At 33.3% G+C, this 6492-nt stretch overlaps 1 non-coding gene across 1 annotated transcript; it reads right to left on the bottom strand.

The window, feature by feature from the left end:
* Positions 1–6132: 6132 nt before the first annotated feature.
* On the bottom strand, positions 6133–6239 carry LOC122123109. Its single transcript, XR_006150315.1, has one exon. It is a non-coding gene; the product is annotated as a U6 spliceosomal RNA (small nuclear RNA).
* Positions 6240–6492: the final 253 nt, after the last annotated feature.

The following is a 6492-nucleotide window of genomic DNA, read 5'->3' as shown; positions in this document are numbered from 1 at the left end:
ATACACTTCACTCAGTTATGGAAAATTAAATCTAACTGTAGAAACAATATCAGGAATATAAAATAAGCCTGAATATGCATAATCTGGCCCACATACACCATCTTTACTCAGAAATTCAGTCTCTCTATAAATATTTATTTGGTACAAAATAATAAAAATTTAATTAATGAATATGACTTTTAAGTATCATCTGAAGTACTCTTTATGCATATAATTCTATATACTTGTATAGATGTCAACTAGACAGGAATTTAACATTCATGTAGAAATCAAATTTCCACAACTTAAACTAGATGAGAGGGGTCATTCCCTCGTGTATTGTGTGGTGTGAATTTTACCGCAGTGCTGAATCCTTCCACTTAAAACCGAGTCATGTGCAATAATTTATTATTTGATGTTAAGATGAGTGTTAAGTGTAGAATACACTTTGAATTATTACATTAATTCACAGAAATAAAACAATAGTGATAAATTATTTCTTTAAATTCTAATGTTTCTCAATTTTACAATTCATGAAATATATCATTAAAATTAGTTTCACTTTCTTCTTTTCTGTAGCTGCTAAAATTAAAATTATATATCAAACATTCTATATTAAGAAATCAAAAATAAATAACATTATAAAAATGATATATTATTAAACTGTGATTTGAATTATAGTGCTAACAAATTGTGATGTAAACAACATTTAATAGAATTATGGGTAATATTTTTTAAACTTACCAGCTTGTGTTATTTGTTATTCTTGGTCCAAGTCATCCATTCAACGTGCTTAGTTTTCTATTTTATCTCTATTGGTTTGCTGATTGTGCATTTTGTTTTCCCTTTTTAATGACACATAAGGCTGAAAATCTGTGTGCTAGTTTATTCCTTCCTATGTAAAAGTAAAATTTCTGGTTTCCACAGCTGTTTTACTGCACTATACTACAGTATTTCCCCCCTCTCCTATCTCCTGTATTGTTGCACTCATATATTTTATTTTTTATTTAAATTCTGTTGTTAAGGTAAAGTGCAGAGGGGTTATACTTACACAAGTAAGGTAAGGAATTTATTTCTTTTCTAACTTGTTACCCCTTCTCCAATTTTTTCCCTCTTCCCTGCCAACGCCCCCCCCCCAAGATTATTTCCAACATATTGTCTTGTGAGTATCACAGTTTCATAGGTTACTCCTTTGTCCTTTGTCTCACCATTTAGTTTTTTCTCTTTCCATTCCCAAGTTAAGATCAACATATTTACAATACCCAGGGCATCAGATTAAAATACAGTGTCTTCAGGCAATAAACCATAGGTGGGGAAAACACAAAAGGGTAAAAACAAACCACGTAGTATATTAGGAACAACAAAACGTTAAATCAACATTTGTTGATTTAACTTTGAATCACCTTATAGAGTCTTATGTACATAGATATTGAGCAATTCTGCTCAACTATTAATATTATACTTGATGTACACAATAATGTTCCCCTATTACCCAGTAATCCCACTTCTGGGCATTTACCCTAGTGACCACAAACAAGGCCACACTAAAGCTACCAGCCCAATTATGTTTTAATACAGTAGTATTTACCCTAGTTAAGATATGGAATCAACCCAGATGCCCCTCAGTAGATGAATGGATCAAGAAAGTGAAAAACACACACAAACACATACACACACACACACACACACACACACACACACACACCAGAGAGGTATACGTACATGCAATACTATGCTTTCATCAGAAAGAAAGGTACCACCTCATTTTTAAGGAAATGGAAGATCTTGGAAAAAAAATCATATTAAGTGAAGTAAACTAGACAAAGAAACATAGGTCCCATGGTTTCCTTTATTTGCAATAATTAGTTTACACCAAGGATAATATCATGTATTTTAATTTGACATTTTGTTCTATATTGAGCATGCAATATTATTGGTATAATGTTTGTTATTATTTCTGCAAACAGACAGGTATATTTAAAGAATAATGTTCATCTTATCCATTACTGAAGGAAGCACAACAAAAGGAGTAACCCCTACTCAGAAGAACAACTCCTACTTACTTAGCTTCATTCCTTTTTTTATTGTGAAAATAATGTACAGAGGGGTTACAATTACATGGGCAAAATAATGAGTACATTTCTTATTAAGCATTGTAGCCTCCTCCTTTTTTTCCCTTTTCCATCTCTTCCCATCCTTCCCCCGCCCCCCCAAGCATCCCTGCTTCTCCACCACACCAAAATTGTAAAGTTCGTTTTCGACATAACGATTTGTACATTTCATTGTTGCAATGGGTCCAACTGTATCCCTATTTAAACGATTTGTTTTTCCCCTTCCCCTCCACAAATTATACCGACATCAAATACAGTGAAAGCAGGGGTTATACTGTGTGAGAGGGACATACAAAGCAACAAATAAATAGTTTTAAAAATGTGTTAGAAACAATTGCATGAAAGAAAAAAAATGAATAAATATTTTAGGGTTTATTTCCCTAACACCACCTTATCTGACCTTTTCTGCTTGACTCAGACATATACTAGATATTGTAAATAAGAGAAACCATGTAAGGCCAGTCTTGTCCCCTGTATCCTCATATTGTACATTACAACTCTATACCGGTTCATCCTATATATGTACTATCTTCTACATTATGACCTAAATGCAGCAATTCCACATTGCTTTACTTTTTAAAAATTTCTCTCTTAATATTTGATGTTGATGTGTGTGTGTGTGTGTGTGTGTGTGTGTGTGTGTGTGTGTTTACAAAGATCAGAAGACAATATTTTTCTTCATTTAGAATACATCTTTCAGGTCATTGTAAGTTGTGGCTAATGGGAGAAGTCTCTTGCTATTTTAAGGATGAAACAGAAAAAGGTATTTGTGCATGTACCACAGTTGCTTTATTAGTCTGTAGTTGAACACTGAACTTCGATTTATATCTTGGCTGTTGTTGTGAATGATAAGTACAATGGACTGCAGATATATTTGAGTTACTCATAGAGAAATAATCACATGATTGGTGGGGCAGATGATATTTCAACATTGGAGTTCTTTAGAAAGCTGCGTATTACTTTCTACAAGGAGAATACTAATCTGCATTTTGTTGAAGAGTGTAGAAAATTTCCTTTTCTCCACACTTTCAGTATTATTACCTTTGTTAAAAGGTAATAAAGGGCAGGTTTTTATTATCTTCAGTACTCCAGACTGGCCTTAGACTTAAATCCAACCTCCTAAGTGCTTGGAATTAAAAGCCTTTACCACCACACCCGATTCCTTTCATTTTTTTGACAAAAGTTACAATAATTATGATGTAGTATCATAGTAATTTTGAGTTACATTTCTCTAATGACTTCTGCTCAAAAAGAATTAAACCAGCATAGAAGTGGTATTAAAGAACTTTGTAAACCCACTGGAAATTTTCAGGGCTTTAAGGAGAACATGTCGATTCAGAACTTTTGTCCACTTTTAATCAAGTTTCTTGTTAATCTCATCTTCAATCTTTCTATACAAAATCAATAATTAATTCAAGGTATTAGAAAGGAACAATATTAAGCAACTCCTATCATTTTCAATTTTAAATAACATGATATTGCTTAATGATTTTCTGTTTATGCTTGAGACTATATAACTCACTTTAGTCAGACCTTTTACAAGGCTGTATGCATTTTATTTATTTCACATTGATTGTTCTTTCCAAAGACTACGTGTCTAATTTCCTTGTTTTCTTTCAGTCTCAAGTAGTTCAGATGTCAAATGAAGAATAAATGGACAGAAGCAAACAAAAAATAATATATTTCCCCTCATCTGATGATGCCTTTACAAGAATGAGGAAAGAGTTCATCCAAGGACCTATGATAGGACATCAAAAAGAGAATCCATTCTTCTAGGTATTTCTTAACTTTGCAATGTAACTTAAATGATGTAAAACACAATATAATGCTGATACTTTTATGTTTTATCAGTTTTGAACATTTTCATATGGACTTCACCTCAGTCTACAACATTCCTTCATTATTTTTTCCTGATATTTTTACACTATCAAGACATAAGATAACAAGTTTGATTTACAGCATGAGAAATAATCCACCTGGCTTCCTTGGAAAAAGAGCATGATCAATAGATAACATTACTTCTGTTTGCTCACTATATGCAATGGTTTCTGTAATACTTATTGCATTCTTTTTAGTATTTAAAAAAAACTGCTGGCTAAACTCAAAACTCATTCATGGAGGTTTTTGTTAAGTATTTCACAAGTTTTATTTTCCTTAATTCTTAAGATAACATTTTCTATAATGCTAATGTTATTACCATTTTAGTGTTGGGAAAAATTGTAAGTAAAGGCAGTAAGTGCATGGCCCAAACACACACTGTGAGGAAGGAAATGAGTCAGTTTCCAAAAGTCTTTCAGCAATACACAAAAGGTAGGTAAAATCTCTCCATTCTCTTACACTCTATTAAATGTTCATATTGTCCAAGAAATAATACTATAGCAATTATTGCCTAAGGTGATTGTTTTCTGTTACATTTTGTCTTCAACACAGTATTGGTGACATTGGGTTATCATGCACAGAGCTGAGCTTATAAAAGAGACAAATATATTCTGTCCCATTTTTCCAGGATCCATTTTACAAAGTACTAAACTTTAAATATCATCACTTAATTTCTTAAGAATCCAAAAAACGAAAAAAATTCACAAATAATAACTCCAAAATGCTTTAAAAGTAGGAGATGATAAAAGAGGCCCCCGCGAAGTAAACTTTCTTCTACTTTTAAAATTATTCTGAAAGCCTTGTGCTGGTTGGTCACAACTGTAATCCTAACTACTCGGCATATTTACTCAGGAGCCAGAGATCTGTGGATAACAGTGGAAGCCAATCAGGGCAAAATACATTCATGAGATTATTTTTCAATATTTCAATGAGCTAGCAAAGGGCCAGGAATGGAGATGTAGCTCATATAGTAGCTCATCAATCTAGAGAGGAAAGGCCTAGCAAGACTTTTAAGCCCTTTTTTCAAACTGTGAGCACACCAACATACATGCAAGTGCATGAGAACACGTGCACGTGCACACACACATTCATTCAAAATGCCTTCATATCAGTGTTTTGCATTAATTTCTTTGTTAACCATATTATCAGAGTAAAATAAAAGAAATAAACTCTTTCATCTCAGAACATTTTCATGTTTTTTATTTTAAAAATACTGTACAGAGAGGTCACATTTACATGAGCAAGTAATGAGTACATTTCCTAATAAGCATTGTTACCTCCTCCTTTATTTTCCCTCTACCGTCCCTTCCCGCCAACCTCTACAAGTACACTCCCCTCCCCCGTTCCCCTGCCTAAATTGTAAAGTTCAGTTTTCAACATAGTGTCTTGTGCATCTCATTGTTACAATGGGTCAACCTGAATCCATATTTAAGCATTTTGTTTTTTTCCTTCCCCTCCCCAAATTACAGGAGCTTATATACAAGAGATGGGCACATCAAATTCAAATACAGTGAAAACAGGGGTTATAGCATGGGGGAGGAACATATAAAGAAACAAAAAAATCACATAGCCTGTTATAAGTACGTTAGAACAATAGCAATAAAGAAAAAAAAACACTTGTGTTCCTATTTAGGGATTGATTTCCCTTAACAACATCTTATCTGGTCATATGTGTATAGATTTTGTCCTTTTCTGCTCATCCCAGACATATATTAGCTATTAAAAATTAGGGAAACTCTGGGACCTATGTTTCTTTGGACTTGGCTTACTTCACTTAACAATTTCTTTTTCCAAGTCTTTCCGTTTTCTAACAAATTGGGCGATGCCATTCTTTCTTATGGAGGCATAGAATTTCATTGGTATAAATAGTACATTTTCTTGATCTATTTATCTGATGAGGGGCATCGGGGTTGGTCTTATATCTTAGCTATCTTAAACAATACTGCAATAAATATAATTGTGCTGGTAGTTTTAGTACCGTCTTGTTTGTGATCTTTTGGGTAAATGCCCAAAAGTGGGATTGCTGTGTCATAGGGGAGTTCTATGTGGAGTCTTTTGAGGAACCTCCATACTACTTTCCAAAGTGGTTGAACAAGTTTACACTCCCACCAAGAGTGCAGTACAGTTCCCTTGTGGTCACATACACTCCAGCATCTGTTCTTGTAAAAGTATGGAATGGTACAGGAATTTGCCTGTCATACTTGCGCAGGGGCCATTCAAATCTTCTCTGTATCGTTCCAATGTTAGAGTACGTGATGCTGAATAGAGCATAGAACATGTTTTATACATAAAGTGTAATTGATTTTCTTAAACTAGACAATTCAAAAAGTAAGTTTAAAACAATTTTCATGAAATTTTAGAGCCATGTACTTCTTACATAAGCACACATTTAAGAATAAAGTCAAGAATGACATGTCAAAAACAAAATAATTCCAGATATTTATTGTTCAAGAGATGTGTAGGTGGAGGAATTCAATTATTCTATACAAGGCACCTGTGATAATGAACACTGCAGCAAGTGTTA

This window comes from Dipodomys spectabilis, unplaced genomic scaffold (assembly GCF_019054845.1).
Source record: "Dipodomys spectabilis isolate Male_0828 unplaced genomic scaffold, ASM1905484v1 ptg000220l, whole genome shotgun sequence".
In the NCBI taxonomy this organism is placed as follows: Eukaryota; Metazoa; Chordata; class Mammalia; order Rodentia; family Heteromyidae; genus Dipodomys; species Dipodomys spectabilis.
The sequence above is the reverse complement of the archived record's forward strand: the minus strand, read 5'-3'. Positions and strand labels throughout refer to the sequence as shown.